Source organism: Aythya ferina, assembly GCF_964211825.1.
Source record: "Aythya ferina genome assembly, chromosome: 2".
In the NCBI taxonomy this organism is placed as follows: Eukaryota; Metazoa; Chordata; class Aves; order Anseriformes; family Anatidae; genus Aythya; species Aythya ferina.
This window is the reverse complement of record NC_140297.1, coordinates 35,245,323-35,267,022: the sequence shown is the minus strand read 5'-3', so window position 1 is coordinate 35,267,022 and position 21,700 is coordinate 35,245,323. Positions and strand designations below refer to the sequence as shown.

General features: G+C 46.2%; 1 long non-coding RNA gene across 3 annotated transcripts; it reads left to right on the top strand.

The window, feature by feature from the left end:
• Positions 1–1,095: 1,095 nt before the first annotated feature.
• LOC311431510 lies at positions 1,096–14,462 on the top strand. Of its 3 annotated transcripts, none has more exons than XR_014689499.1 (3): positions 1,174–4,294; positions 5,539–5,596; positions 11,248–14,462. It is a non-coding gene; the product is annotated as an uncharacterized lncRNA (long non-coding RNA). The 3 variants fall into 3 exon arrangements; XR_014689500.1 differs by lacking the exon at positions 11,248–14,462 and adding an exon at positions 6,099–9,561; XR_014689498.1 differs by lacking the exon at positions 5,539–5,596 and having other exon boundaries at positions 1,096–4,294.
• Positions 14,463–21,700: the final 7,238 nt, after the last annotated feature.

Genomic DNA, 21,700 nt, shown 5'->3' with positions numbered 1-21,700 from the left:
AGCAGGACTTTTTGTATTTTGATATTTGGGCAGGGTGAAGGACTTTTCAGATTTGGGATTAGGGCAGGGTGAAGGAGGACTTTTTGTATTTTGAGTTAGGACAGGATGAAGAAGGACTTTTTGAATTTTGGGTGAGGGCAGGGTGAAGGAAGACTTTTCAGATTTTGGGTTTAGGGCAGGGTGAAGCAGGACGTTTCGCATTTTGAGATTTGGGCAGGGTGGAGGAGGACCTTTCACATTTTGGGATTAGGGCAGGGTGAAGCAGGACTCTCCACACTTCGCGTCAGGCTGAGGCAGGACCTTCCACCTTTCCCACACCCCGCCGGTTTCGGGCCGGACCCACACTCCCCCGGCGCTCTCCATCTTCTCCCCTGCTCCAACTTTGCCCGAGCTCCGTCCCCATCCCCACGGTGCCCACGGTGCCCACGGTGCCCACCGCCCCCATCCCCCTGACGAGAGCCGCGGGCACGCGCGCGGCGCTCCCCCCTCCCCTCCCCTCCCCTCCCGCCAGGAGCGGCGCGGCCCCGCCCGGCGGGGAGGGGAGGGGAGGGGAGGGGTGCGGAGGGAGGCGGGGCGGCGCCGCCTTCGCCGGGCGGCTTTGGCGCGGAGCGGCGACAGCAGCCGTGACCTCCGACCCCGCCCGGCGCTGGCCAATAAGAGCGCGGCTCGTCCCCGAACCCAAAATTTCCACGTCGGCAAAAGTCAAGATGGAGCGGGGCGGCGCGGGGCCGCGCGGGGCGGCGCGGGGCGCGGGCACCCGCACGGGACGGGACGGGACGGGATCGGCCGGGCTCGGCTCGGCTCGGCTCGGCTCGGCTCGGCTGGGCTCAGCCGGGCGGAGGGGGGCGGACCTGTTGCGCTCGGCGGCGGGGCTGAGGGAAGGGCTGCGGTAACGGCGGCGGCGGAGGAGGAGGAGGAGGAGGAGGAGGAGGAGGAGGAGGAGGGTGAGGGAGGCTCGGGGGGCTCAGGGGGTTCGGGGGGCTCGGGGCCGTTGCCGCCGGGGTTCCGCCGCGGGCGGCGCGCTTCCCGCGGTGCCTCCCCGCCCGTGTGGCTAACCCTGCGCCTCTTCTCGCCCCTTCTCCCCGCAGGCGAGCCGCGAGGCGGGTCTGGTCTCCTGAAGCAAAGTTCTGTGACACTCCGACTCTGGTTACGATAGCAGTCAGTGCACTACAGAACTTTGTCTCCGGGGGCTGCTGCTGCTGCTGCTGCCCCAGGTGGACACGTCACGGCAGGCCCGGCAGAGGTGGGAGCGCTGCACAGCCCGGCACCCGCACCCGCACCCACACCAGCTCGGAATAAAGGCTCTGCTGAGGCGACCCGCTGGCCTCCCGCCATGAAGTTGTCTTGGGTTGTGTCTGGGGGTGAAAGGAGAGCAGCCTCAGGGTGGCTGGGGGGTGTCGGAGCGAGGCCAGGCCGGCTCGACGTGGCGTGGTGGGTATGCGGAGGTGCTGTGCGCCGCTCCTCGGTGTGCTGTGCTGTGAGGGTGGAACAGGAGCACCTGAACCGAGCGCTGGAGCTGGAGGAAAGGCTCCGTGTGCCTAGCAAAAACCTCTGACATAATGCCCTGCTCTAACCTGAATGTGTTTAAGTTGGCTGTGTGAATGCTGTGGCTTTGCTTGGTGGCACTGAGCTTTTTTTCCTCTTTAGGAACCCTAAAAACCCCAACATGGGTCAAGTAATAGCTACTACCTAAATCCAAGCCTCTGAGCCTCTCCAAAAACCGTGCGATTTGCTGTAAGTCAGTACCGTGATACTTGAGCCTTGCTGTTTGGGAGGGGGCGCTTTGGAAGTGTGAGTGAAAATGGCATTTATTAATACACTTGCAAAGTCTTATAAACTTACGTGATGCCTGCATTATAATCAACGTGGACAGGGGCTTTGAGGGCTGAGAAGGGACAGGCCACGATCAGCTTCCTCCCACTTCAGTTGAAGTTGGAGTCTGGCAGCAGCACAATGGAGGCCCATCTCTCTTCAGAAACTTTGCACAGCCTCTTGACGTGTAAGCAGCCATGGAGCTCTTGTGAGGACGTAATCAACCAATGGGCTCTCGACATAATGAGCATAACATGAAGGCAGGAATTGCTAAAGGTTAGGTAAAGTAAGGTATGGCTTTTTTTTTTTTTTAATATTAAAAATCGGTATGTACTATAGAGTTTGTTAGTGAGGCTTTTACAGCATGTTCTGCATTCTTTTGCACTGTGTTCTGTGGTAAGTTAGAGATGCACTGCTTTTATATGTGTATATATATATGTGCATGTATATGTGTGTGCTTGTCTATATGTATATACATAAACATCAGGGATCTCATATTCTGTTGGTTTTCTGTAGCTAATCATCCCCTTTGGGCTCATGAGAAACCTAAACCAACTTTTCTTTCCTGCCAATCTGAATGTGGAAGGTACAGCAAGATTATACACTTCATAGAGCTGGGCTGGAAGCTGAAATGCTATTCTAAGTACATGCTTTTTAGCTCAAACTGCTTAATCAGAGGGTAGGTAAAGTGAGGAGCACTTACTGTATGGCAGCCCATGTGACCAGCCAGGGCTATATTTGGATACTGGAGGTCTAAGGAATCCTTTTTGCTAACCATTTTTGGCCAATTGCCTGCCACTTTACGTTGTGCAGTGTGACGTCTGCTAAAAAGGACTTGGAAGCCTGGTGTCTGTTTAATCAGTGCGGTTATAGGGAAACACCTTGCATTGTTGGGGCTGCAGTACCACTATATTTAATTTAGGGGTGGCTGCTGCCTAATAGGCTATGTAATGCAAATTACAGCTACCGATCTTTGGACTACTGAATAGCCTTTTGGAGGGCCGTGGATCTTAAGTAGTTCTCTTAGATACTCAGATTTAGTGGTTAAAACTCCAGATTCTTATAGTTACAAGAACCCACAGAATTGAGCATATGCTTGCTCTTTCAGGATGAGCGTAACATGTTTGGATTTTAGCTTAGTTCAGTATAACTTTGGCCTGGAATAGTGGAGCCAGCTACTGAAGTCTTTTTCACTGGTCTGGATGTGGCAGCAGATGGCAAACCTGAATCCAGCTGTGGTGGGAAGGAAGAGTTCATCTGCTTTCTCATGTTTCAGCTGGAGACAGTTTTCTGCCTGCTTTATTTCCATGGTGGTCAAGCCGAGTACCTGCAAAGGCGAGGTGAGTAAAGCTTGGCCTTCTGGTGGCCCTTGGCTTCTCCTTGCCACGTGCCTGTGACATGCGGTGCCTCCTGTCCTACAAGTCGTACTGGAATAGTGACCTTTTAGTGGCACTTCTTTGGTACGGGCCATCACGTGACCCTAAGGTAGGGCTAAAAGAAGAGCTCCACGCTTCAGATCTTGTGCTTTGTTCTTGCCTTGAAATGCATTGGCCATTCAGAAACATGCACCAAAAGCGCTGTGTCGTGTGGCACGCGTGGGTTTTGTATGCCAGCTCTTGTTGCGTGAGGCTTGTGAAAGGTCATGAGGCATGCAGCCGTGACTGGGTTCCTGAGTGGGAGGTGAGTTTTGACTAACCTTTAAGAGTAGTGTCTGATCAAGATGATGTGGGAGCTGGAAACAAACACAGTGATGCTATTTAAAATAAAGTCTGAATGTCAATTTGTGTAGCTGCATTGATATGACTTACTTCCCAATGACTTCTTGGCATCTTTGGTTTTCTGCTAGGTAACACATTGCTGGAAACATACTCTAAACTGCTGCATTATTTTTTGGTCCTCTGAAACTCTGAAGTGTCTATTTAATTATGTGCCTCTCCTACTTGGAGGAGCGACAAATGAACATGCTGAGTAAATTACACAAATTTCTAAAACAGTACAAGTCTTTGACTGCTCCTTCAAATAGGAAATCATGCCAACTTATTTTTCTGCGAGCTGGAGAATAGCAAAGGCGTTTGCTGTCAAATACTTTGAAAGTTGAGGCTGAATGCATCTGGTATGACCCAGATTGCCTGTGTGTATTGATCCAGCTGTGTGTCCATGTTTCAACTCTGTATATAGGTGCTGCAGTTTAAATGCTGAATTGAAAATACAGTCTGTCTTTTTTATTTCTAAAATGTCTCATCCAGTTTCCTCTTCAAGGTCAGAGTCTCCATACAATCCTGAGATTTACCAATGTATTTGTGTTTTGAGATTTACCAAAATACTATTGGGTGTGATGATGAGATAGCACACATGCTAAACAGCCACAGTTTCTGGTTGTTGTGTGACAGGAGGAGATTGAAGAGCACAGGGGAATGCAGATGGAAGGCAAGGTGCACAGCCTGCGGATACTTAGTCCTGGGATGCTACTGGACATGATACAGTTGAGTGTTCTTGTTTTATTAGCTCAAAGTCAGATCTCTAGAAGGTGAAGTTTTAACAAAAATCTAATACTTGTATCTGTAACCTAAAAATGCTGTAGAAATTGATGTAAAAGGCAAGTCTTGCGCATGTGCTTTCATAGAACTAAGATGCACTGTTTTACTAAAAACAGAAGTAAACTTGCTGACTTAAGCAACTGTGTAATAAACAACTTATAAATAGACCATAAGGTCCAATGAAATACAAAGAAAGTATTGGAAGTGGTGAGCTGACACCAAAAAGCAGTAAGTGATGCTGGGGTATGTATCTGCTGCCTGGGCAGCTGTATTCAAGAAACTTTCATGGGTCCAGGCAAACTGAAGTGCTGTGAAAACTCACCCAGAGCAGGTTGTGCAGCTGTGGCTGTACTTTAGTAGGTTGGGGAGTTCTGTGTGGCTTTGTGTTAGTGATGGCCCTTCTCTCTAAATCTGGGGAGAACAGGATGGGAGAAGCATTTTGGAATGGGAAGTGGAGCTGAGCAGTTTAGAGGTACCTAACTGGTGCCATGCAGTGGTAGGCTAGCATCCTGGTTGGAGCAAGAGGAGGCCAAACTACTCCTGGCAGAAACAAGACGTTAAGCTTAAAGAATAGGTGGGCTCTTAGGCGTGCAAATGGGAACTGCTATGCAAGCCCAAGTGTATTTTCTGCTTTATTTCAGGAGGGAAGTGGAATTTGAGAAACCTTGGCAAATGCCATTCAAATAAGGCTATTTTCTTTATGAAACAGGCTAGAAACTCAACTACATGTTAATCGTGCTTTCTGTAATCTAGAAATAACCTTTCCTGTGACCAGGTTTTGTTTTTTGAATTACTGGAGCTAATGGAAGTGAAAATAGCTCAGTGCAGCTGAACCTATATTTAAGATCCTAGAGGTGTTTCGCTGAAACCTCACTGCAATTAACTGCAGACTGAGGGAGCTGAAACCTGGCTTCATGTAGCCAACACAAAAGTAATTACTTGCAGAAATACCTGCATAACTTTCTGAAGTGAGCAATAAAGTCCTGTGCTTTATGAATAAAAAACTCTAGACAATTGATGAATGGTTGCCACTTCAGTTTTAGTTTAGTTGGACTGTCAGGACCATTGCACAAAAAGCCAGTATTGCACTTTTTTTTTTAACCCAGTTCTTAATCTGATGGCTCTTACCTTTTTTTTTTTTTTTTTTTTTTGAAACTGCATTCTTGCAACAACGTTTGGTGTCTTGCAGAGCTGCTGTGAATGTTCTTCAGCTGTAGTGAAATTCTGCATTTCTGTGTTTTATAAAAGTAAGTTTCACTACTGAATGTTGAGCTGCTTGTGCGTTAAAATCCTTCCTGTGTTTTGTAGGATTTTGCAGGAATTGTAGTTGTAGGAACATTGGTGGTACAAGAGATTCAAGCTGGTGAGCAGCAGTGCATTTAGGTTGTGTGAGCAGTCCTACTAAGGCAACTAGGCTGTCTGGTGTTCTGCATTTTGGTAGCTGGGTGACTTTGGAGGTGTCTAAATACAGATGGAGGCAATTAATATTCCGCGTGGTCATGAGTTGTAGTGCGGGGCAGCTCGTACCGTGATCTGCTTGAGAAAGGCAGCGGAGTACTCTGTTAATATCTGTGGTAATGTGAGAGCTCCAGAGTAATAGTAGCTTTAGGAAATTAGGTATTTCACAAATAAATGGCTTGATCTGAATTGGGGAGGGTTGGAAAGTGTGCCTGCACGTTGGGAACGTGGCAAAGGAACACTGGCAAAGAGAGTTTGGTCAGGTGAAACAGGCCCTGCTTGTTCCCACAGCCCAGTGATCCGAGAGCAGCAAGCCTCACACTGTGCCCTTTGTGCTGCTCCTCTCTGCTGTGACACATGGCTGCGAGCTGACACCACCAACGGTGGAACATGTGCGTGGATATGGACACTGGCTTTAGGTTCTGTCTGGAAAGCGGTCGCGTTTTGTATGGTGAAATACTTGGAGTAGCTTACAGTGGGATTTGGGACAGCTCTGTGTGACCTCACATATGTTAGCATCAAAGGCCTTAGTAGAAGTAATTGAAACTCCACCACAACACTTCCTGAGCTACTGCCTTGACAGCAGTCGTAGTCATTAGAGCTGTCCAAGTGAGTGCTATCACACTGACTCCAGCTCCTGTTAGCACATCCCAAAATCACAACTGACTGCAAGTTCCTTCAGGTGCTCATACCCTGGACATGGCCCAGAAAGGATGGTCTCTGTTGGGGGAAATCTAAGTTGATACAGCAATCAGCTCTCATACTTGATTCTTTTTTTTTAATAAACTTTATACCCAGAAAATTTTACCTTTCCTGCTGCCTTATCCCACAGCTGCTTCCATTGCTGCTTATGGTAACACAAACAATTAATTTATAAGGTGTGGGAAGAAGGGTTACAGAAGGAGAATGTTACCCTGAATAAATGCAAGGTAAAGCACATAGTGATGAGTTTTGACTAAAGATTAACTAGCCTGAGTGTGCAAGAAGAGTCGAATCCCATTAGAAGGTACATGCTTGCTTTAACTTTACTAAGTAGTAAAGTATGGGATTAAATATCTGTTTAATGAAGAGGGATTTTCACTTTCCTGGGAGACTTAATGAGTCATAAGCAGGGGGTTTTGCTCTTCAGTTGTAGCTGGGCCTCTGAGAAGGAGCATTGAACTTCAGAGACTTCTGAAAAGGCTTTCACAGCTCAGGGAAGGGGCTTTGCCAGGACAGAAGCGTTGAGGAGGCGAGGATTTCCTGCAGTTGAAGGGGCTGGTGGTGGTTTCCCTTCTCCAAGCAGTGTCTGGGAAGTGCTTCAGGCAATAATGGGCATCTGTGTGGCTGTGCTGCTTGCTTTTCAAGGTCACTTGTGTTTAGTCTCCAGGGAGTCACATCTCCGTATCCCCCACACAGCCATTAAGGCAAGGAGCTGATTGTGCAGAGCAAGCCGTGGAGAAAGGGTGCACTTTGGGCTAACTGGCTGTTAAAAGTGATCTCTGGCAGCCCTTGCTCTAAAGAGCAAATCTGCTGGAGAATTTTTTCACTCTGCAGCTGCTGGGGTTGTGACACGACTGTGCTCCCCTGCAGGTATGGTTTGAGGGGCTGGGAGAAGAAAGCAGGAAAGGGAGCGAGGATGCAGCTGGGGAGAGAGGAGGTAGAGGGTGCTGGGTGGAAGAGGCTGTGGGAGGTGCTGGAGGAGCAAGATTTTGGTGCAGTTCTGAACTTTGATGTCCATGTGATCACAATTCGGTAAGTGCTTCGTGAGATGTTAAACTTAAACTGCCAGACTGCACATTGACCAAAGTAATTCAGGAGTTCTGCCTGTAATTGCACCGTGCAAAAGGAGCCCTTGCCTCTTGAGACGCTTTAATAAGTACCTGAGATATAACGTGCATAAAATACTTGCATAATACAGCTTTTAATTTTTGGTGTGCATTAATTTGAAAGTAAGTGGGCTCAAAATCCTGGATTCTCATGGCTTTTCATGATACTATAGAAATCCATTCTTTCAGATACTAAGCTAAACCAGGGAGGACCCACAGCACTCAAACAGTTGTTGTTGGAAAACAAACTATAATTAACTATCTTCGTTAGAGAGAAAGAGGAGACAGTGCAGAGCGCTGCCAAGAAAGCAGAGCTGTTCTTAACCCTTGCCCGCTAAATAAAATCAATCTGAGTAACAAAGTGCTAAGCAAGGCAGGAAGGCTCGTGAGCTGCAAGGGGCACAAGTCTTAGACAAAAGCACTGCAAGTGACTGCTCGAGGAAATACATGGATGATGACAACTTTGACTTCTCAGTGGCTGTGCTGCCAGCCCCTGGCAGAGCTGGAAAGCAGGAGGCAGAGCGCGTGGTGGTTGAGCTGTGTGGCTGCCGATCACGCTGGGAGGAAAAGTGAAAGCAGGCCTGGGTGCTCCAGGGCACTGCTCTTGCAAAAGGTGTGTGCCAAAATGTTTTAAAACAACCTGTTGAGCTAAGCACTGGTTGTAGGTTTGAGAACGGGCTGGTCTGTCGAAATAGTAATTTTGGAGTTTCATTGAGTGCAGTGCCTTCCATGTGGGTTTGATTAGGCAGCAAGAATATAAATACAATGAAAATTAAATCCTGTCTGTAAAAGATTTCATTATTGAAATTGTGTGTTCCTGGCTTGAAGTTAAGCATCCAGTTCTGGATTACATTCTTGCTCAATATGGTTCACTTGTCTGAAACATATTGTTTAAATTTTGGTGTTAAATTTAGTCATAATTGGGATCAAGCACACAAATGGGAAGACGCAGTGAAGGCAAATCGTAGCAGTTGCATGTAAATGAAGTGAGGAGTTGGTCAGCGTAGTTCAGAGCCCAGGCTCGCAGCACTTAGCACTGGGATGCCTCCTACAGTGTTGCACGGGCTGGTTGCATGGTCAGGGTTGTGATGGGGCAGCCTGCTGACAGCACAAAGGGTTTGTGTTGTGGGCCCATGCTCATCCTGCTCTCAGTGCATTGAAATCTGTGTTTAAGTGGAGCTAAACCAGCAGCTTGTTGTTAGAATGTTAAAATTGTAAGTGTTGTGTAACTGTATTAAAAGCACTCCTAGAGCATGAAGTGCTGGTGACAGTCACTGCTGCCCAGCCAAGCAGCAGAGGTGTTGCTTGCTGGGTGAAGCTTCCAGCAAGTCCTCATCATTTAGTCGTGCTCAAAGTTACCCAACATGAAAAGAAACCCAGTCAATCAAGGTACTGCTGGCTACAGATTGGGTTTCGGAGTCCCCAGCCTGAAATATTTCCCTGCATTAAGAATAAAAAGCACTTGTGAGAGGGCTTGCTGTTGGGTCATATGTTCTCAGACTGGCGCTACTTATTCTACTTCATGAACTGTTCTTTTGGGGAAGAAGTAGTTTAAATGATATATGATTATCTAAATATATGCATGTAAACAGACCTTCATATATGTGTATACATAAGTATGGCTTTAGATTTTTGATGTTTATGTTGCTTTTCAAGTGTGTGGTCTGCAAAAGGGCTCTTTGAACATGGATTTCACATAATCAAAAACGAATTCACTTCAGACACCATATATAATCTTTTTTTAGAGTAAGAGTTTACTGAAATGCCTGCCACAAAGAGGCATTTGCATGCAGGGGTGAGGGGGGGGATGCCTGTGTGTGACACTGGGCAGAGGATGGCAGCACCACCGATGTGGGGAATTCCTCGTGAGCCATCAGTGCTTGCAGCCAGAGATCCACCTCATCCAGGGCTGCGCATTCCCTGGAAGACAAAGGCCAACTAAGGAAGAATTAAGGGATGTTTTCTCAGGCACCTGGGAAACTCATGACTCACGCTACCTAGAAAAAGTAAAATAGTTGGGGGGGGGGGGGGGGGGGCAAGTAAGCCTGTTATTGTGAACTGCTTCAGAAGCAGGAAAAACCACAAGAGTAAATTTGCTGTCTAGTCAGTGGAGGCCTTTTTTTTTTAAAAAAAAAAATAAAATAAAAAATATATAAACATTTTAATCATATAGGGAATAAAAGTTAAATACAAGAAACACACAAAGGATGTGCTGTGGAGAAAGACAGCTGGCTATTTTCCACTGCTGGAGGCACCAGAGCTGGGAGATGTGCTCAGGCTGGGATGCATCCAGCGAGACTGGGTTTGGAGAGAGAGAATTGGTATGTCCATTTGGTCCAGTCCTGGAGCTCTTTTCAGGATAACTGCTATGGCACTGCCAGCTGAATATCCAAAATGATAGATCTGGGGGGAAACAGGAGCTGAGTAAAGGTGCTGAGCAGCTTTGGAAGTTTCTGCTGGTTATAAGGTAAAAGAAAAAGTTGCTCAGACTTTGTCTGATTCATTAGTTTGAAAGCAAAACTGCAGATGCCAGATATTTGTGGGGTCCCTGTCTTAATGTGGAGCTGGAGGAGTTGAAGGCACTTGTCAGCAGAGAGCCATGTGCGGCACGTGAGGGTTGGAAGCACAAAAGCATCCCAGGCAGCGGTGCTGGGGTGCTCTGTGGTTCTTTGCGACAAACCTGTGAAAAGGGGAGTCTGGTGGCTTAGGCGGTAATGGGAACAAAGCACAGATGCTTTCAAACAGAAAGCAGCTTTGGCTTTCATCCACAGGTATGAGGAGGTTCATGCCTAATCATGAACCAGCATTACCAGAAGCTGAGTGTAACTCATTCTTCATGCTTGCCCAAATGAACTGCAAAATGCTTTCCATTGACACATGTCAGAGGTGCAGGTTGAGTATGAATGGAAGAGAGATTTAGTGTTGCACATCTGCCCTCTGGAGCATCTAATCCAAATGCTGTGGAGCAAAATCCACACTTATCTGCCTGTTTTGTGACAACCTACCGTATTTTGGGGCACACCGCAGGCAGTGAGGTGGGCTGTAACTCTACAGCAGGTCTGTTGGGAGGCAAGCACAGTAGCTAGAGCAAAGATGTGCTGGTAGCGCATGGCTTGCCCTCAACACTTCAAGTGGAGGTGTCTTTGTATGCATTGGGATTTCTTCCAAAGCCAGTGTAACGATGGCCCCCGCTGTATTGCAGGCGAGTAGCTGAAGAGTGAGAAAAGTCACTTAGGGAGTGACAAACCTAAGGAGGGCTGGAGATGGTTTATATTGACTTAAAATGAACAAATAACTTCTTGCTCAAGCTGAAACACAAGCCTGGTTTCTATGCCTGGTCCGTGTCCAAGCCTTGTGCTGACAGCACGGATGGCCCATTGTGCACTGAGGGCTGTGCATGAGCGTACGCTTCCACGCAAGGCCACAGTTCAGCTCATCCAGCCTTCTGATCGAACTTGTCACAGGTTTTACTCCTGCTCTTCTTGGGAGAGCCATTCCTGCAAGGGGCCTCCCTTTTAAAGGGCTGCTCCTCTCCCATTGCTGAGGGACCGGTGCCCAAACCTTCCCCATAGTGCTTGGTTCCTCTGTTCTGTTGTAGCCTCTTTAAAAGTGTTAAAATTTTTGCTTTTCAGCGCTCACGGTCCCTGTTCAACAACACAGAAGCTGTAAATATGACCCATTTAAACATGAGCACCAAAGGAAAGAAATGGAGCAGACACCACAGGGGTTAAGCGTGCACTAGCTGGGAAGGGAAAGAATGGTAACAGGTAGCAGCCAAATGCAAAATGACTGTTTTTGGCCTGCAGCAGTTTGGCACCAGCGATTTTAAAAGGCGGGTTGGGAAGGCTTGCTGCTGAATAGCTGCAGTAACAAGACAATCCTGAGCATGGCCATGGGCAACATCTGCACCAATAATCCTATCGGTTTATGGGTTTCTGTTTCATGCTGTCCCTGATGAATACATTCCTCGATGTGCCAGAGATGGTTATCACTGATGCTTTTCATAATTTTCGTAATAATGCTTCTTAAAATTATTTAATGGGAGAACAAAACCAAAACCCCATTTTTCTTTTCAGCTCAGCACATTTTAACCAAGAAGGTATCTGCAGTGTATTGCAAGCCTTTTGTTACTCAAACCCGTACCCCCCACATTTGCTTAATTCCTTATTTTTGCTTAATTCCTTATTCTTGGGTTTAAATCAGTGAAACTCTGCCAAGAGGAGACTTACTGATAAGCTATTTTGAGAAGACTCAAGCTTGTCTGTCTTCAAGGAAATGCTAAACCCCAAATGGGCTCTGAAGCACTACTTAGGTCATTACTAACCATTGCTCTGCAAAAGAAGAACAACAAAAAAACCTCAGGCTCCCTGTGTGGATTTGAACTATGCAATCACAGAAGTTTCTTAATGGAGGAGTTGCACGGAGGACACAAATCATAAATGAGGTCACTTGAAAATGGAGTGATTCATTAGGGAAGTTTGGCTGCCACGGTGTATGCTCATACAGAGCTCCTTGCCTTTAAAAAAAAAAAAATCTTTCCTTTTTTTTTGGGGGGGTGGGAGAGGGAGTACTTAATGCCTTAAAACATGAAAATATGAGCTGGATAGAAATCTGCACTTGAATTTCTAGGTTTAAAAATAAAACCACAACCCCATCATTTCAATTCTTTCATAGAAGGCTTCATTCACATTTGAAGGCTGCCAAAAAAAAAAAGAGAGAAAGAACACTGCTTTCTATTCTGAAATAAATGTTCCCCCACCTTTAAATACAGAGCTTGTCAGCTTTAGTGTTTGTAGTATCCCAACAGGAGCACGGGAAGAGCAACAGCAAATGGTGGCTGATGTATTTCCATAACCAAAACAGAAAATAAATGTCCCTGATACGGGGCTGGAGCAGTAATATTAATAATAAACTCATTAAAAAAGCATCCAGAAGATGATTAGGCAACACTGCAGTCATGCATGTTTCCCATAGGTAACAAACTACCTGTAGTGATGGTCACTTTTTGGACACATGCTTGTGTAGCACCCAGCTTGCTGGTCAATAACAGGCTTCCTAGTGCTGCTGTAGAAATAGTATCAGCAGTATTGATAACAGCAATAGTAAAGAATTCACTGATAAATAAAGTGACTGTCTTCCAGTGCAGTTATCCATGTCATTAAAACTACGAATCCCAATTGGCCCGGCTTTGTTTTGGGGTCAGCAACCAACATCAGTATGAAGTGAATGTTAAACGTTATTAAGCTCGTTACACAAGTGATGAAATGGCATTTCTCCTTACATTAATTGAGAGAAGGTGCTTTGGGACAATGTCTGTTGCAGGGGTGAGGGAACCTACCAGCAGGTGTGACCACCAGCAGTGTGGGGGGATTTTCTGGATGGCCACCAGCAGAACTCTCTGGGAATGGCATGAGGATGAGGTGCCCTTCATCAGCCCTTACAATGAGTCTTTCCACCAGCACTTGTCCAACTTGACCAAAATTCTTCAGCCTTTGTGATGAAAAATGTGAAATTTCTGGTTTGGGCACTTCTGTGCATCCCCAGCGACCTCATGGGATGGGGGCTGGGCGTATGGACCAGGCAGCAGCGTGCCCTGGTCCAGCTGGACTGGAGCATCACCGAGACAGGGACCAGACCCGATCTTCTGAACAGAAGCACCGTAAAAAGCTGTGATTATTCATCACGATCCAGCAGCAAATGAGGACGCTGGATGCCAGCTCCTGGCCATGCCTACTTCATACAGCTGCCAGCAACACCAGGCTTCTCCCTCCCACACAGCTCTTGGCGACATCCACTCCTATATCAATAACCTGGCTGGCAAGATGTTCTTGAATTAATTTCCTTCTTTCAAATGCCTCTTGAGAGTTTCAAATACCTGAGGGGACTTTTTCCCATGAAATTATCCTCATAATACTCTCTATTCCTCACCTCCAGGCCTATAAAAATTACACTTTTTCATTTGTTCTGCTGGGCTGTTTCTGTCTCATAAAAAAAGCATTTTCTTCCCTACACAGAGTAGAAATCCTCTCAGCAATTCTAGCCACTTGGCATTAAAAACAAAAGCTAGAGTAAATACAGCAATACTGTAAAGCAGAGGGCTAAGAGTCAGCCTCCCAAAGCTGCAGAGAAAGACAACGTAGGAGCTAATGTTCCCCTTATCTGGAAATGTCAGCGCTTGATAGGAATCGTTTGAGGTCCTTGAAGCTGGTTCCATTTTACAGAAACTCAAATTAGCAACCCACACAGCACAAGGCTGAAGCAAATGGCTGCTTTCCTCCTAAGCTTTCCAGCCTAATTTGTGGAGAAGATGCTTTGCTCCCTCAGGAGGTCAGACAGCATATTTTCCAAAGAAACTCTAGAAATATGGAAAAAAAAAGTATCTGAGAAATCCTTTTGCAGTGCCAGTATTTTAACTGCATCCTCGCATATGTAGGCTATGGGTTTTCCTACACAGAGGAAAGCATTTAATCTACAGATGAGACCTCTGAAGAGTGAGGACTTCTCTATGGTGTAAGCTGCATTTGAATGAATTCCAAATTAAATTTCAAATAACCTACTTTGAATGTGCCATTAAGCTAGGAATTGCCTAGATACGATTAATAAATGGTGATACTTAATAAAAAGGAAGAATTTCCCAGAAGAAACATTAACTATACTCCTTTCTTTTCCTTACAGTTTCTTAGCTAAAAACACTTATTCATGTCTGTATTACCTACAACACTTCGTATTTAAGATCTTAATACTCTTCATAAATAAAACTAATGCAGTGCTTTCAATTATGCCCATTTTGCTGCTCACCCTCAATTTTGGAGAAAAAATATTAAAGCAAGCTTTTGCATTCTGTAAATGCTGTAATCCATCAACCTACTCATACAATATATATGTGGTTGCTGTCATGCATGCTGATTTAGGACAACGATTCATCATTTCTCATGTCCCAAGCTGGCAAGTGGCTCTCCACGAACTCTTTGCTCATGTTCCAGGAAGGCGCCCATCAGACCAAGCTCCCCAGCACTCACCTCTGAGCTCAGAACATACCTTTCTGAGCAAAAAAACATGCCTTAAATCTATGGGCTGAATAAACCTTGCGTGACAACATGAGAAACAGCTATCTTAAACTATGCAAAAAATTAAGAAATACCAGATTCTGTGATGCATGAAGCAAATATGCCCCAAATTTCCTGAGAAATTTCCAGTCAGTGGTCAGTTAACTGAAAATGATTGTTATATTCAAGAGATTTGATAAATGATTTAAATTGCTTATACCCTAGCTGAGGCACTTACAGTTTTTAATCGTGTCCTCTTTGTGTCTGCACCAGCACGTGGGCTTGGTGCAGACTGATGAGGTGAGGTTCCTGCTGCCTGGGATGCGCTGTGTGGGGATTGTTTTAATGCCATCTTGTCCTCACAGCATTTCTTATCGGTGTTTCTCATTACCAGTCCTTCTTAGTGAATGTGGGAATTTGGGAAAGCTCCCTCTGTATGGGAATGGTTCATCGTCCAGGGCAGGCACTGAAAAAGCCTTTACTGACTGCACCTGTAGTGTCCCAGGTGAACTCTGTGGGTCTGCATTTAGCTGTTTGTAAAGTTTGTGTGTGTGGAGGTGTTCAGATCTGGAGGGTTATCACTGCAGCTCTTACTGGTTTTCTGGGGGTGTTGCTGGCTTTGTATCCCCAGTGGGGACCTTCCTCCTATGTAGGATAAGGCAAGTTTCTTTTCACACTTCTAACATGCACAAACACAAAAAAATAGCTGTGATCAATGGGTGTAAACACTGCTGTATTTTCTGGGAAGAAAGTTCTCTGGTGCTTCTTCCCTACCGACCTTTTGATCTGCTGCTGCTTTTCTGAGATTATCTGCAGAAAGTCCAGTTTTCACTTGGCTTTTGGCACAGCAGTGCCACCACCCTGCTGTCTCCTCAGATGAGCAGCAGCAACCATCGTGCAGATGTGCCGACATGGTAGGTGTCCATCCTCAGCCTGCAAGGCCTCAGCATCAGCACTGCAGTCAGTCTACACAGAGACAAGGTCTGCCACTGCGGGTTATGGGTGCCCAGAATTAGTCTGGGTCATTTCAGTTAGAAAATATGCATATTCTGTAAAATACTTTTTTTTTTTTTTTTTTTTTTTTTTTTCACCAAAAGAAAATTCCTTTCATGTGAACTCCATGGCCATGAAAGTAGGAGGCTGTCATCGTGCCTTCTGTGGCTGAATACAGTTACTGTCTGCATATGGATGGCCTTGCTTTCGAATGTATCTAATAGGAGCTTGTTTTTATGAAATAAGTCCAATTTAATTCATTTCTCTGATCTGTGGAAAAGGAAATTTCTAAGTCACCCTTACTGTGGTCATTCACTAGATCCTGCCATCCTCAGTATCTCATGATGTTATAGAAATACTGCCTACAAGTTAGGCAAAATTAGTTAATCTTATCTAATACATTTGGCATAGGACTTCAGTTTGGAGTGGGTCCTAAAGCACTGATGTTTTATAGTGTAAGTCTCCAGCTTTTGCAACTAGCTTTGCTAAACAGCATGATTATAAAATTCAAAACTAGCAATGGGGTCCTAAAGCAAGTCAGCGTGCAAAGTTACGAGGCCAACCCAGTAACAGACATGGCTGCAAACCTGTGGAGGTGATGTATCCCACCGAGGCACCCTTGCCAGTGTTTTCTCTTCAGATTTGAAAAAACTGACTGGTTCTGATGTTGGCTTTTTCAGTGGTAAGTGCCGAGTAGGGCAAGCACAACAGGCCCGGGCGTTTGCTTCCCTTTAGCAAAAATGGTGTCCTAAAAAAGCTTCTATTTCCAAAATACAACACCGGAAATTATTCTCTAAACTTTGAGACTTTATGGATTGTGGTTCTCTTTTCAGCAGATTTGAGAAACTGCTATTTTACTTCAGCAAGAATTGTTATTCTGCTTCAAAAGAAATTTGTCACTGGTAACTATAGGAAGACTGGCAGAAAAAAAAGTGAGCAAAAGTGTCAGTCTTTGCTAGCTAAGAACCAGCCTCACACTACCAAACCACCCCTCCGGTTACCTTCCAACTCACATTTTTGCAAAGAGGATAGCAATCTGCTGGGCAACTGTTTTACAGAAACACGAAGCAAAAATATCAAGTAACTGCTGCTCTCCTAAGCTGCCCTGGTCAGGCAATTCAAACCTATCCCTAATACTGTGCACGTTGTTTTGGTTACTTGTTACTCCTTGAAAACTGCAACGGAGTTGATAAAGAAATAACTTTTGTGCTATTTGCACTGTCATTTTCTGAATTTCACATTTGCACATGGAAAACCATCTTCACAGAAACTAGTTCTTTCTGAGAAGAAATTGTGACATATCTGCTTGCTTGATTGGGGGTTATGTGTAGGTTTATTTTGCTTGTGTTTTGTGTGAATATTCAGATGATACAAGGAGGAATAAATGAATACCTAGAAGTACTGAATTATCCAGGCTTACATATGGTTCTCCACTCGTCATGCAACTGTTAAATGCCCTATTATCCACTCAGAAAGCAAAAACAATCCCCCGTGGATAATCATACATTATAAGCTGCAAGATAATGAATTATTGTCATGAGCATTTTGTTAGCTGCACAGATACCATGCTTCTCAGTTCATAAATATATTTTTGATATAAAACAAATGACTTTACAGGCTTCGGAAGGGATTTGGCTTAACAGAAACTTCCTTGACTGACTCAGAAGAAAGTGCTGAAGGATGTCTGCTCTTCACAGTCTTACCCAAGCCTTACATTTGCTCTTTGGAGATGGTACTTGTGGATGAGTCAGAAGGGCAGTGACCTCAGATGTCTCTGGATCTGGATCACAAGCATACACTTTGGGAGTACACAAGCTGGGGAGGGACTCTTTGTCAGGGAGTGTAATGATAGAACAAGGAGTAATGGTTTTAAACTAAAAAAGGGTAGATTTAGTTTGGATATTTAGAACAAATTTTTGACTCTGAGGGTGGTGAGGCACCGGAACAGGCTACCCAGAGAAACTGTGGATGCCCCATCCCTGGAGGTATTCAAGGCCAGGCTGGATGGGGCTTTGGGCAACCTGGTCTGGAGGGAGGTGTCCCTGCCCATGGCAGGGGGTTGGAACTGGGTGGTCTTTAAGGTCCCTTCCAACCCAAACCACTCCATGAGTCTATGACTTTTCTTTGCATGTACAGGCTGTTGTGTATCAGCCCTTGGTCTCTGGAATGGGTGTGAGACAAGGTCTCCTCAGCCCACTGGGCAGTGATTTGGTGTTCTGCACCTCACCATCGTTAGCTGGAGTCAAATCAGCAGGTCTTTTCGGACAGTCTCAAACAGTTGTTCCAGAGCAGTACTTTCTTATCACACTGTCCTACATGTACTAGCCAGGGATCAAAACCCTCTGCATTTCTTTTCCACCTGAGCCACCTTGTGGGCCCTCTTCCTTTAGCTAAAATGTTATTTTTGAGAGAAAATATGTCAATCATTGTGTATATTTCAGAAAACAGTAATGGAAGCTGAGAGGGATGGAAGCACATTGGGATTGGACCCATCACTGCTTGATCACCAGGCTCTTTAACTACTTCTGTGAAAAGAATTGGCCTGGTTATGATGTAGTCCCTAGCAGGCCAGCAGCCTACATACACACATTAAAATAAAATAAAATAAAATAAAATAAAATAAAATAAAATAAAATAAAATAAAATAAAATAAAATAAAATAAAATAAAATAAAATAAAATAAAATAAAAAAGAGTACCCAGACTGCCCCAGCAGACATGGTGTGCTGGGTTCACACTGGTGGGTGCAGGAAAGTGATGATATGGGTGCAGGAACAGATATTATTCCAGATACTGTCAGGAGTCTATGGGGAAATAAACTCAGTGAAATCCCAGAACAGATTTTCTCAACACTGTTCTCATAGCAGGAGGAAATCCGGGAGGTCACTGAATTAGGCTTAATGTTCCCTCCCAGCCTGTGACAGAGAAGCCTTTCCTATCTGTGGAGGTGGGAATCATCTGTTAGGGTGCTGCCCTCCTTATTGTACAAAATGTCTCAAATGGTGCCCCGAGGGCATATATATATACCCAGTGCAGGGTAACCATGCAGTCTGTCTGTATGAAATGGTTTTGCAAGGAATGGAGTGAAGGGAAGAGTTTAACAGGGCAGGACTTCTATGCTCATCACAGCCACCTGAGGCATTGTTGTATTTTTATTTTTTTTTCACAAGCAAAGGGCATTCAGATGCTCTGAATCCTCACATTTCTGAATCACATGTAACACAAGTTGGATGAACAATGCCAGTCCCCAGGAGCCAACGTGTTGTGCCCCTCCCTCCCTGGCCACAAACCCCCTCTGACCTGCTAACACCAGATCTCTGGCTCCTTGGGAAAGATGCAGGGCACAAGAGACCTGTTGATGGAGATTTTCCATGTGTGAACAGGCCTGACAGCAGCCAGAGGTGATGGAGATGCTCCGAACAGACACACAGGAGCAGGGAGAGTTTGGCTGCACTCTCAAGGCTGAAGCATCACAAAAACACTCCTGCACTGCGCCTGAAACATGCCAAGCCCCAGGTTTGGCAGGAGGCGAGGGGTGAGAGCTCCCAGGGTTTATTTAAGTTTCTCGATGGGCTGCTCTCTGGGCTGTCGGGCAGGCGGGCAGGGAGCTCTGACAGATGCTGGCCATGCTGCCACCACGTAGCCATTCCCCATTCATTACTTCAGTGACGGGCAGGAGCAAAGCCTCGCTCAGCCCAGTGCCAAGTGATGCAGGGTTAGTGCTCGGCTTGCTGCGCTTCAGTGGCACGTCCTGTGGCTGGGGCGGTTCCAGTCTTGGCTTGAGGAATTTATCAGCACGAAACCAAATGACAGTCATATTTTTCTGTTTATTTTGCATTTTTCAGGGTCACTGTGCAGATTTCTCAACTTCAACGGGAGAAAGCCTGGCCTCAAACCCTCACCTTGCAGGCAGGGAAATGGGCTCTGGCTGCAAGAAATCCTGGAGCACAGGAAACGTGTCCTTTTGCCTATCAGGATGGGCAGCCCTGCCACTGCCCAGGGTGTAAAACAGCTTTTGGGCATCGCTCCCTGGTCCTGCTGGCTGGATCCATGGGGAAAAGGGACTGCTAGGGCAGCTGGAGAGAAACGAGAGACTGCAGCTCAGATAAGGTGCCAGTTCCTCAGTGTGCTAGCCTGAATACCTATTTATGTGAACATACGTCATTGCACAAGCATTTCTTTCTGTATCGGAATAAGAAATTCAGTTTTAGATTAAAGGTAAAGCAAAAGTGTTTCCTGGGCTCTGATTTAAGCTTCTGGGCTTCTCCCTCAGCATTTGCTGATAGGGGTAAGCCCTGAAATACAGAATGAGCCACTTTTCTTTAGCTGTCGCATTACCAACACAACGACTAGGTCTCTGACAGCTGCACAGCACACAGAAAATACGGCATTTTAAAAGTTTTTTTTTACGAAGCCAAAGCTTCACTTTATATTGGAGTAAACCTGGCATAGCATCGCTGCCTGCCTGTCACTGCTTGCCTGCCCATAGCTAGGAGCAGGCTTTGCTCCATGCCCTGGAAAGATTCGGGTTTCAAATTAATTTGTGCCTTTATGAAAAGAACAACAGCTCACAAATATTCTGGGCCAAACTTGAGATGATTGCCTGATGAGATAATAAGCTGCTAGTGCTCTAACCTGACAGTATCACTACATTGTTATGTTCCCAAACAATACTGCATTGTGGAAACAAAACACACTAGCTGTTATCCATCAGCCAGCAGTGCGGGAATAAAGTTATTTAACTCTCACTTTCAGAAGCACAAGGATCAGTATCAGAGGGTATGGAACAGAAGTAGACAGCCAGGCCATGATGGTTAATTAATTTTAAATTACTCTCAGTTTATAACTGGCCGGACTTAAACAATGTAAAAGTGACAGCACATGGTGAGTACGATTGGTCTGATTTCCCAAAGTCCGAAAGAGGCATCTTAGGAAGACCACGTCAAGCTAAGGAATGCACACACAAACATTCGCTTTTAAAAGCAGTTCTTATTTATTTACTTATTTATTTTGCTCGTGTTGCTGGCTAAAATAAAAAGACTCTGTGCAGCTACAGCACATGGTCTGTGTTCCTACAGCTCAGACCTCAGCCTTTTAAATTGTATCAATCTGGGACTGTTTCAATCTGGGACTGGTTTTTGGAAATGCACATTTAATTTGCATTTCTCCTTTTGGATTTGCACAGATACCATTTGGCCCAGGCACTGCTGAAGTCGCTGGCTCGGGCCCATGCATTTTTCTCGGCATGTTCACGCACAGCTGGGTCAGGCGGACTTTTACCAGAGCACCTTTTACTTTTTAATTCGAGAAAAGGAGCAGCAACAGGAACACGACGCCTCCAGAGCGAGCTCCGTGCGTGCCCACCTCTAAAGCTCGGGATGCGCAGAGCTGGACCCGGGCACGGCCAGGGACACGCAGTACTTATTTACCCCTAATTACGGCCTAATTACCAAGGGGTAACGCGAGGGGGGCAGGCACGGAGCAGCCGCGCGGGGCGGGGGCGGGCGCAGGGTTTGCGCCAGGCGTTGCGCGGTCGCGCAGCGCCCCCTGCCGCCCACCCGCCGCCCTGCGCGCCCGCGCAGCGCCCACCCGCGCCCCCGGCAGCCAGGGGGGCAAAGCCCACCCCGGGCTGCGCCCAGCCTGAGGCTTTTTTTTGGGGTGGGAAGCGGAAAGGTGAAAGCTGGCCCGCAGCGCAGCTCGCCGTGGGGGCGCGCAGGGCGGTCCCGTGCGCTGCTTGAGTGGTCCGGGTGGTGGGGATGGAAAGGGACCGACCCCATGCACCTACGGCTGCTCCTGGGGCAGCCTTATGCCTCTCCCTGCTTGCACAAGGGACGTTGTCTTCCAGCCCCTGGACTTTTCCTGGCCCTTGGAGAAATGCTGTGTTGTGTGTTGGAGGCAGGCTGTGACCAGCCCCCATCCCGGGATGACCAGATAACCCATAATAAAAAGGATGCCCCATATCCCGTCTGCATCAAAAGGCTATGGGGAATGGCCTCGGGTTGTCACTGCACCCAGTGCTGGTCTGCAGCCTGGTTCCTGCAAGGTCA